Source organism: Bubalus bubalis, chromosome 12 (assembly GCF_019923935.1).
Source record: "Bubalus bubalis isolate 160015118507 breed Murrah chromosome 12, NDDB_SH_1, whole genome shotgun sequence".
NCBI classification, from domain to species: domain Eukaryota; kingdom Metazoa; phylum Chordata; class Mammalia; order Artiodactyla; family Bovidae; genus Bubalus; species Bubalus bubalis.
This window is the reverse complement of record NC_059168.1, coordinates 48,969,435-48,980,392: the sequence shown is the minus strand read 5'-3', so window position 1 is coordinate 48,980,392 and position 10,958 is coordinate 48,969,435. Positions and strand designations below refer to the sequence as shown.

General features: G+C 41.8%; 1 long non-coding RNA gene across 1 annotated transcript in view; it reads left to right on the top strand.

Moving 5' to 3' along the window:
• Nucleotides 1-398: 398 nt before the first annotated feature.
• LOC123328533 overlaps nucleotides 399-10,958 on the top strand; it is a 28,798-nt gene continuing 18,238 nt past the window's right edge. The window contains exons 1-2 of the long non-coding RNA XR_006543413.2: nucleotides 399-819; nucleotides 2,774-2,906. This is a non-coding gene — a long non-coding RNA (uncharacterized LOC123328533). The remainder of the gene's footprint in view (nucleotides 820-2,773; nucleotides 2,907-10,958) is intronic.

The following is a 10,958-nucleotide window of genomic DNA, read 5'->3' as shown; positions in this document are numbered from 1 at the left end:
TGCAGCCTAGCGGAAGTGCTAATCCACTTTAAGTACAGGCGAGTCGGAGCCTGGGAGTCAGGGTGACTCCAGGACCCAAGAGAGAAAGGTCAGAGCTGCTGATATTTATCATGTTAACACTGTTAATGTGTGCTCAGCTTTGTCTGGCAGAAGAGAAGAAATAGAAGATGTGAATTATGGCCGTGGACACGGGGGAGAGCGGGGCCTCTGGGGATCTGCCCATAGGTTGTACAGCTTCCTAACTCTTGGACCCCCGCGAGACCCCTTCTGAGAAAAACAAAGAATAGAGCACCGAGTAGAAACAGGAGGGAGAAGACAGCAGGGTGCTGGGACAGACAGCAGAATAGAGAAATCGAGAGGGAGGGCAGAGAGGGGCGGGGCTTGAGTCCTCAGCCCTTCACAAGGCCTGCTTGTCTAACTCAGGCCACTGTCTTTTTGGTGATTCTGCTGCTGCTGCCAGGCCTCAGGCCTCAGGCGCCAACGGTGAGATAAAGCATCTTGTTCCAGGGCCAATCCCATGGCTTATCCTGGGAGGATGGCAGTATTTTTCTTCTCCTGACAAACACCTTTGGCATTCAGCCTCCCAGATTTATTTGTCTGGGCTTTTCTTCTTTTGGAGACCTAAACTGGATGGCTACGTGTAGAAAAAGGGTTTCTGTATTTTTTTTTTTTTTTTCCAGATACTTTTTAAATTTCACTGCTCCTACCTCACTCTTTTGGACTCAAACAAACGTGAGGGTAACTCAGAATGACCTTTGGCTGCCTGAAGGGTCAGGCCTGAGGTGGCCACAGCCCTGGCCAGAGTCATCATCCATGCAGGTGAGAGTTCTGAGTCACTGGAAGGAGAGACATCCCGGGGGTGGAAAGGACAGGGCCCTGGCCAGGCCAGGTGGGCTTGGAGTGGAAGGAAGCTCCTGGCGGAAACACCTAATAATTTGTTTGCTGTGAGGGGACCCACAGAGGGGATGCAGGAGCTTGGTCTCAAGAAAGAAGACGGTTCTAGGAAGCAGGAAGGGGGTAAGGCAGGGAGACAAGTCAGAGGATGGCTTTTCACTAAAACTGAGCCTATAAATATAACTTCCCAGGCCTCATGATCACTGATGTCTGAAGCCATGAACTCACCATGGTTTCATCAAGCAGCTCGTGCTCAAGTCTCATCCTATAAAAAGCCATTTTGGTGACCTTCCCAGGTGGTCCAGTGGCTAAGACTCCACGCTCCCAATGCTGAGGGCCCAGGTTTGATCCCTGGTCGGGAGAATTAGGTCCCACGTGCTAGAAGTAAGTGTTTGCATGCTGCGATGAAAAGATCCTGCATGCCGTAAAGAGAATTGAAGATCCTGTGTGTAGCAACTAAGACCTGGTGCGCCCAAATAAATATATATTAAAAAATAAAAAGCCATTCTTATTTTGAACTCATGGATACCAAGCCCTCAGCACATGCCAGGGTCTGGTTTATGGTAAGTGCTTTCTAAATATGAGGCAATAATATGATTATTATTGAGCAGAAAGCTGCCTCTCTCAAATATTTAGCCATTGATCCAGTTCTGTCTTTAAAAGCAACCAGGTCCATGCCTGATTGCCTTTGTTCTCGTTTCCATAATAAACATCTTCGGTGGCTGCCACTGCGTGGCTTCCAGACAACCACCATGGTTGTCCTCAATAGACAATGAGACCTATCATTGGGCCTGTAAAACATTTTAAACTTGGTACCCAGGCTTGACTCTCATAGCTCAGGTATTATCATCTGACCACCCAAGAACACAGTGGAAAAGTACTCCTTGAGCTCTCTAACCTGCTCACACACAAACCATTATACTAAGCATGCATGAAATGCCGGAGATGCAGAGATAAATAAAACACAGTGCCTGCTGTTTGCAAGTGCCCCAAATGGGGCACTTGACTGGATCAATAAATTGTGGTCTAGTCACACAATAGAATATTATTGGGCAATGGAAATGAACTGCCTATGACTGCATTCAACAATATGGATGACTCTCATGGATGTGATGATTAAAAAAGCCAGATACAAAACAGTACATATTATTTAAGGTCTATTTCAAAATTTTCAGAAATGAAACTAATCTATGCTGTTTAAAGACTGGACAGCAGGGGTTACCTGGTGGCTCAGTAGTAAAGAATCTGCCTGCCAGTGCAGGAGACTCAGGTTTGATCCCCAACCCGGGAAGACCCAGCACAGCTAAATAAAAATTTTTAAAAATCAAAAGTAAAGACTATACACTGGCTCCCATGAGGAGGGAGATGGAGCATGTAAAAGAACACAAGGAATGCTTTGGTTGCTATAATGCTTGGTTTCTTCACCTGGGGACTGATTGCATGAGTATATTCAGTTTGTGGAAATTCTGTGAGCTATACATTTAGAATATGCACATTTTTCTGTTTGGATGTTATATATTAATACAATGTTAAGGAGAAAAAAATCAGGCTTCTCAGGTCACACTAGTGGTAAAGAATCCACCTGCCACTGTAGGAGATCCAAGAGACCTGGGTTATATACCTGGGTTGGGAAGATTTCCTGGAGGAGGAAATGGCAACCCAGTCTACTATTCTTGCCTGGAGAAGCCCATGAACAGAGGAGCCTGGCGGGCTACAGTCCATAGTGTAGCAAACAGTCAGAAATGACTAAGCAACTGAGCACAGCACAAGGGGGAAGAGTATTATGAACAGGATCAAGCTAATTGGAGGAGACAGAGTGAGATAACTTTTTTCAGCGAGGTAAATGTCATGATATTGAAATAAACAATGTTTGTTACAGCCATACACACAGAAGAAGGAGCAAGTAGCCGAGGCTCAGGGATGGAATACGGTCAGTGAAATGTCCTGGAGGGACTCGAGACCTAAAGAGGAGCTGAACATCATTCTCTAAGACCAAATACTTGGGAAAGAAGGTAAATCTTGTTTTAGATACACTTAGAGAGAGGGCTGAGATGTTAAAGGCACTCAACCCTGACCACCTCGTTTGTTCCCTGAAGTAGGAAGGCAAAAAAGGCCACATAGATGAGAGTGGGAGTAAAGTGTGAGACGTGAACATGGTGAAAATTTGGAATAACTGGGGAATGAGAGCCAGAGCCAACCAAGGATAGGTAGAAATAAATCGATGTGTGGTACAGGAAGAAGCCAGCAGAGCTATGAACCATGATCCTGGAGTGGCACGTTCTTACTGGTGGGTGGCCTTTTCCGGACCATAAATAGAAAACCCAAGGTTGGGATGTTGCTGGGCAGATGTGGCAAAAGCAAGGCAGTTGGCACTGGTGAAGGATCAGCTTTAAAAAAATCAGCCAAGGCCATCCTTGGTGGTCCACTGGTTAAGAATCTGCCTGCCAATGCAGGGGACAGGGGTTAGATCTCTGGTTGGAAAACTAAGATTCCATGTGCCACAGAGCAACTAAGCCCATGAGCCAGCAACTGGAGTGTCTGGCGCCTGAACAAAAGATCCCGCAAGATGCAACAAAGATCCTGAGCGCTGTAACTAAGACCCGACACAGTCAAATAAATAAATATATTTTTAATAGATATTATCAGCCTCCCTTTTTAACAACTCTCCTATTTGAAGCTGTCTTTTCCACCGTCACCATCACCTCCTCAATTTGAACCCCACTCTTTTGCAAAAACTTTTGACGAGTCCCCCGGACTCTGGTCATACCTCCCCTCCACCCTCCAGCTTACTGCCCTGGAGGTCTTCCTAAAACCCCAATGATGGGTCACAATGTTTTCACTAATACAGAGAAAACAAGTTTGCCCTGTGTCAGGAAAAACCATAAACTCCCACCTATGGGATCCTTCTTCTCTCTCTCATTTATCCCTTCATGTTCCTTTTCTGCTTTTAAAATACTTATTTTTTTAAATCTTACATTCACATGACATTAAAAAAAAACCAAATAGTATAGAAAAGCATCAAATAAAAGACAAAAGTTATCTTTTCTCCTGCCGACCCCTAAACCTCTCTCCAAAAGTTACCACCATTTCTTATATACTGTTCCTGAAAGAAAAAGTCTATGTAGATCTATTTTTCAATTTAACACAAAGGAGATCACATGGCTGTGCACATTGGTTTATTTTTTTAAACAAAACACATTTAGATCCTTCCATATCAGCATATACAGTTCTATCTCATGTTTTAAGATTGCATACTTTTCCATTACATGGGTGTATTTAACTGGTCCCTTGTTGATGGATGTCTAGGTGTGTTCCAACTTTTTGTTATTACTGACAATGTGGCCGTGAACATACTTGTACATCATTTTGGCATAATTTTGCCAGTATATCCCGAGGGCAAATTTCTAGAGTAGAATTGCTAAGTCACTGAGAATAAGCATTCAAAATGTTGCAGACGTTGCTACATTGACCTCCAGGAGAGTTGAATCTGTTTATACTCCCAGGAATAGTGTATGAGGGTGCCTGTTTGCCCATAAACTTGTGAACACTGGGCATTACTAGACTTTTGTTTGCCAATCTCATTGCTGTATGATGCATTTCTTTAACTATGAGCAAGGCTGAATACCTGTCTAGGCTAGGCTAGGCTAGGTTAAGTTGCTTCAGTCACGTCCAATGCTTTGCAACTCTATGGACTGTAAACCGTCAGGCTCCTCTGTCCATGAGATTTTCCAGGCAAGAATACTGAAGTGGATTGCCATGTTCTCCTCCAAGGGATCTTTCCAACCCTGGTATCGAACCTGCATCTCTTTGTCTCCTGCACTCGCAGGCAGTTTCTTTACGAGCACCACGAGCACCACCTGGGAAATCCGAATACATGTCTATTCGCTATTTCTTTTTCTTGTAGATTCATATCCTCTGCCTATTTGCTGGTTAAGGTTCTGAGTCTGGGTGTGTGAACCAGTCTCTCCCAGAGAAGTTAACAGATGGATAGAATACCATGAATTTCAATTTTGCCCAAATAGAAACCTCAACCAATCAAAGATGATGGGGTGGTTCCCAAAAGTTTAAGTTAGGATATACTCTTGGAGCTTTCTGTTCACTGATGCTTGATCAGCTGACTACTTCCTACTTCTTGTGCAACCATCATCCCCAAAAGAAGCCCCATATCTAGTAGCAAATCATTTCCATTTCCTTTTCCTCTGTCTCTGGACACCATTAATCTACTTTCTGAATCTATAGATTTTTCCTATGCCGAACATTTAATATAAATTGAATCATAATACGTGATCCTCTGTGACTGGCTTCTTTCACTTAGCATAATGTTATCAAGGTTTGTCCACACTTAAGTATGTATCAGTATTTCATTCTTTTTTATGGTCAAATAATATTCCATTGTATGGATATATCACATTCTGTTTATTATAGATATACATTTGGTTTGTTTCCACCTTTTGGCTGTTAGGAAAAAACTTCTATGAACATTTGTGTATAAGTTTTTGTGTGAACATATGTTTCAACTCTCTTGGGTATATATCTAGGAGTGGAATTGCTGAGTCACATGGTCATTCTACACTCAACTTTCTGAGAAACTACCAAACGTTTTCCATAGCATCTGCACCATTTTACATTTTCACCAGTAATATATGTTCCATATAATGGAGTGTTCCAATTTCTCCACTTCCTTCTCAACACTTGTTATTATCTGTGTCTTTTATTGTAGCTTTGCTAATGAGTGTGAATTGGTATCTCATTGTTTTGATTTGCATTTCTCTAATGACTAATGATTTAAACCATATTTTCATTTGGAGAAATGTCTATATAAACTCTTCACTCATTTAAAAATTAAATTTCTTGTCTTTATTGTTGAGTTTTAAGAGTTCTTTGTATATCCTGGATACTAGACTCTTGTCAGATGTATAACTTGTAAATATCTTCTCCCGTTCTGTGGGTTGTCTTTTCACTTTGTTGACAAGTTTCTTTTAATGCAGAAAAGATTTTAATTTTGATGAAGTCTGATTTATCTATTTTTTACTTTGGTTGCTTGGGTTTTTGGTGTCATATCTAAGAAACTATTGCCTGGTTAAAGACCATGTAGATTTACTATGTTTTCTTTTAGGAGTGGTGTAGATTTAGCTCTTACATATTGCTACCTTTGATCTATTTTGACTTAATTTTTTGTATATGGTGTGAGGTAGGGGCCCAATTTCACTCTTTTGCATGTGGCTCTCCAGCTGTCCCTGCACTGTTTTTTGAGAAGACTACTCTTTCCCCATTGAATGATCTTGGTACCTTTGTCAACAATCAATTTACCATAGATGTATGAGTTTATTGATGGACTCTCCATCCTATTTCTCCAAATTTTCTTTAATGTGTTATATATATATATATATATATATATATATATATATATATCTCTCCTAAAAAATGACTGTGAAGAGGAAGGGACAGCTGTATCCATGTTCAGCTCCCAAAAGTAAAACCTACATAGGGTCCATATACTATAGAAACTATCTTTGGTGATTTGGCTGCTTGTTGTTGTTCAGTCGCTAAGTTGTGTCTGACTCTTTGTGACCCCCACGGGCTGCAGCACGCCAGGCTTCCCTGTCCTTCACTATCTCCCGGAGTTTGCTCAAATTCATGTCCATTGAGTCGGGGATGCTATCTAATCATCTCATCCTCTGCTACCTCCTTCTCTTTTTGCCTTCAATCTTTCCCAGTATCAGGATCTTTTTCAAAGAGTCAGCTCTTTGCATCAGGTGGCCAAAGTACTGGAGTTTCAGCTTCAGCATCAGTCCTTCCAATGAATATTCAGAGTTGATTTATTTTAGGATTGACTGGTTTGATCTCCTTGCAATCCAAGATTGTTTAGAATAAAAGTTGAATGTTACACAAGAGTCTAATACACACTGCCTTCACTGTGCTCCCAAGTGTTTCTGAGGGAATGTCGGGATCGGAGCATGGCCAGAGGCCAAGGGGAGATGGTCAGAGCCTGGCAGTGTCATTGGTGGCAGCAAAGGGCCTGGCATGGGCCAAAGTCCAAGGAGAGGGCAGAGTCTGTACATACCAGGCCACGTTTGCAAGGCTACCCCTGGGGTAGTTAGTGAGAAGTGTTTCTTAAGGCCCAGCCAGAGTCTGGAAACCATAAATTCAGTCCAATCTCCAAGTTAAACAAAAATCTTAATTCTCAGTCCAAAAGAATGCCTAGGGTAGTATCTCTGGAATAGGATATCGGAACACTGTAACTTAACCTGGGACTATGGGCAGTATCCAGGATGTGTGTGTGTGTGTGTGTGTGAGGTTGGGGGGTGAGGAGAAAGGGAGAGAAAAAGAGTGGGGAGGGGAGAGATATCTATTTTGGACAGTATTTTGTAAAGTTAGTAAATTTAAAAAAATTTAAATTCAGTGGTCTCCCTAGGGACAAATGACTTCAAAGAATAAATTAATGGAGCATGAAGGATCTGTCCTTTTCATGAGGGCTCTGCAGTGGCACTGACACCTCAGAAGCAGGTCGTCTGGTATCTGGAACCTTCCCATGGGAGCTGTGCCATAGAAAATGACTACTCAGCCTGGGGGCCTGACAAGACAGAAGCAGGCTCATCCACCATAATCCACACCCTAGAGATAACTCACTTCTGTTCGTTGCTGTTAATCTTTTTTTTAACTTATAGAAATAATTTTTGCAAGTTTTTACAACTTCAAACAACACAGGAGTGAATACAGGAAAAGAGTAAATCTCACCCCACAGAAATAGCTGCTATAAATTTTGGTGCTTAGACTCGCAGAATATAGTCTATGAAACAAAAAATATTATATATATATATATACACACACACACACACATACACATAATTGTACTTACACACGTGCAGTAATTTTTACAAACACAAGACGATACTCTATATTGTTTCAACATGTTTGTCTGTTTGTCCTCCCCGCTCGGCTTGAGGGATCTCAGTTCCCTGACCAAGGACTGAACCTCTATTGTGACAGTGAAAGCTACCGCAAATTCAGCTACCACTGAATTTAAATTTTTTTAAATACACAAACCTTACAAAATACTGTCCAAAATAGACTTCTCACTCCTCCCATATCTTTTTCTCTCCCTTTCTCCCCATCCCCAAACCACACACAAACACACACACACACCTTGGATACTGCCCCCAGTCCCAGTGAAAGTCCTAATCCCTTGACCACCAGGGAATTCCTTCAACATGCTTTTTTTATACAGAAGAATATCACAGATCTATTTTGAATCTGTACTTATAGTTCTATCTCAGTCCTTTTAATAGCTGTGTAGTATTCCGTTATGAATGAATGAATGAACAATATTTCAATTTCCCTGCTAGCATCCATTTAAGCTCTTTCTATATGCTATTTCCTTTGCTATTATAAAAATGCTGTTATAAACACACAACATACTTGCACATCAAATGCTAATATTTCTTTAGACTAGGTTGCTAGAGGTGGGTCTGCAGGATACTAGAGAACATGAATTTAAATTAATGAGATATTATAAAGGATTCTTAACTTTCAATATACAATTGAGCTTCAGGAATTATGTATAGAATTGTGTATATGTATATATGCTGCATGTTTCTAGGGAGAGATCCCCAGTGTTCTGCAGACCTACAAAAAAGGTTATCAACCACTGAGCTGCAGGGAGCTGGCATTTCCCTGCGGCTCTAGAACACAGTAGTGAATTTGCAGGTTTTAAGCAATTTTATTGAGCAAAGGTTTATCCAGCAAGGGTTACTTCTTGTCCAGGTCCAGGGCCACCTGCAAGAAGAGCAGTTAGTGGCACAGATGAGAATGTCTTGGCCCTAGAATAAAGATTGGAGTGCCACAGACACACAGTCATGGCCACAGGCCTCCTGTGTGTCCAGATGGTTAGCGCTTCCCTTGTGGCTCAGTGGTAAGGAACCTGCCTGCCAATGAAGGAGACTCAAGTTTGATCCTGGGGTCAGGAAGATCCCCTGGAGAAGGAAATAGCAACCCACTCCAGTATTCTTGCCTGAGAAATACCTGGCAGTCTACAGTCCACGATGTTGCAAAAGAGTCGGACACAACTTGGTGACTAAACCACAACATGTGTGGTTGGCTGGTGTTCTTGGATCTCAGGTTGGGAGGCCATCTCCATGGCACCTACAGCTTCGCCTCTAGGCGGTGAGGGCAGTGGCCAGCTTCCAGTCTGCTTCACCACCCCTCCTCACCCATGTGGCTCCAACATCCAGGGTCCAAAAGTCTAGCCAAATGGGACTATTCCCTGTCAGGCTATTCTCAGAGACTCAAGTCAATGTTAGTCCACAGATAAGGGCCTTTCACCCTGCAAGGCTGTGGGCTTCATCAGGGAAGACTTTTAGGGACTTACAAGTTCATCCCAATCCTCAGAGAATGCAAGCAAGGCTGCCTTCTAGACAAAAGAAAGAAAGAAAGTGTTAGTTGCTTGGGTTGTGTCCAACTCTTTCTGGTCCCACAGACCGTAGCCCGCCAGACTCCTCCGCCCATGGGATTTTCCAGGCAAGAATAATGGAGTGGGTTGCCATTCCTTCTCCAGGGGAATCTTCCCAACCCAGGGATGGAAGCCGGGTCTCTCACATTGTGGGCAGACTCTTCACCATCTGAGCCACAGGGCACAGATAATTTGGACACTGACTTTAGAACTTCAGCATCAACCATAATCCTGCAACCTTTCCAGTAGCTCAGTGGTTCTCAACTTGGGAGCCCATTTTCAATTGTCATAGCAATTGGGGGAGGGGGTGCTACTGGCATCTGGGCTTCCCAGGTGGCTCAGTGGGCACAGAATCTGCCTGCAATGCAGGAGACACAGGTTTAGTCCCTGGGTCGGGAAGATCCCCTGGAGGAGGGTATGGCAACCCACCCCAGTATTCTTGCCTGGAGAATCCCACGGACAGAGGAGGCTGGAGGGTTACAGTCCGTAGGGTCACAAAGAGTCAGACGTGACTGAAGTGACTGAGCACGCACACACTACTGGCATCTGGACTGTAGAGGCCAGGGATAGTGCTACGTGCCCTACAGAGCACAGAACAGCTCCCTACAATAAACAATTCTCTAGCACAAAATGGCACTGACACCAAGGTTGGAGAAACTGCAAAATATCTGATTAGCAGCATCTACACACTAATTTGGACTAGAGAGTCACCACATTTTTGATGCTTCACATGCTACCTGGACCTGGCTCACGTGAAGTTTCTGCTTTACAATCACTTTTACATAAACTTAGAGAAATCTCTTTCCTTTCTTTTTCTTTTTAAATTGAAGTATAGTTGATTTACAATTTTGTGGAGAAATCTATATCTAAACAATTTGAGGATGAATTCTCAGAATATCTTCTTATCAAATGGATCTAGGTAGGTATTCTTTAAATTTCTATGGTTTTTTGACTCCAAAAATAATTTTTTTTTCAAAAATAATTTTTAAAAATTACATGCTACAAACATGTTTTTAAGCAGACATGTAAAGTTTTCTTTCCATCATTAAGTAATGGCTGAAAGGTTGTAACTTTCAGCATATTGTAAATATTGGCATTTAAAATATAATGTGCCATCACTCTTAAATAGATCGAATGGAATCTATATACCATATAGAGTTAATATCCACAATCATTCATTTAAAAATAACATGCAATAGGGAATTTCCTGGTGGCCCAGTGGTTAGGACTCCATGCTTTCACTACCAAGGGCCTGGATTCAATCCCTGGTGAGGGCACTAAGATCCCACAAGCTGTGTGGCGTAACCAAAAAGTAAATAAATAAATAAAAATAATGAACAATTAATAAATAAAAATGTAAAATACATGAACAAATTCTTCAATAGTGTACAAACTTGTATTATTCCTTTTTCTCTGTGAATTCCAATCTACTTAGAATTGTATACTAATGTAATATATTTTATATTTTATCTTGAAAGTCTTTTATTGATCACCTTATCACCTATTCTGTACCAAAACATGCATAAAAATGAAATATATATATTAGAAAATGTTTATTATTACTGTAAGTTTCTCAGAGTTAGCAAAATTTCCTTTGGCTTTGTCAGGCAAGTGT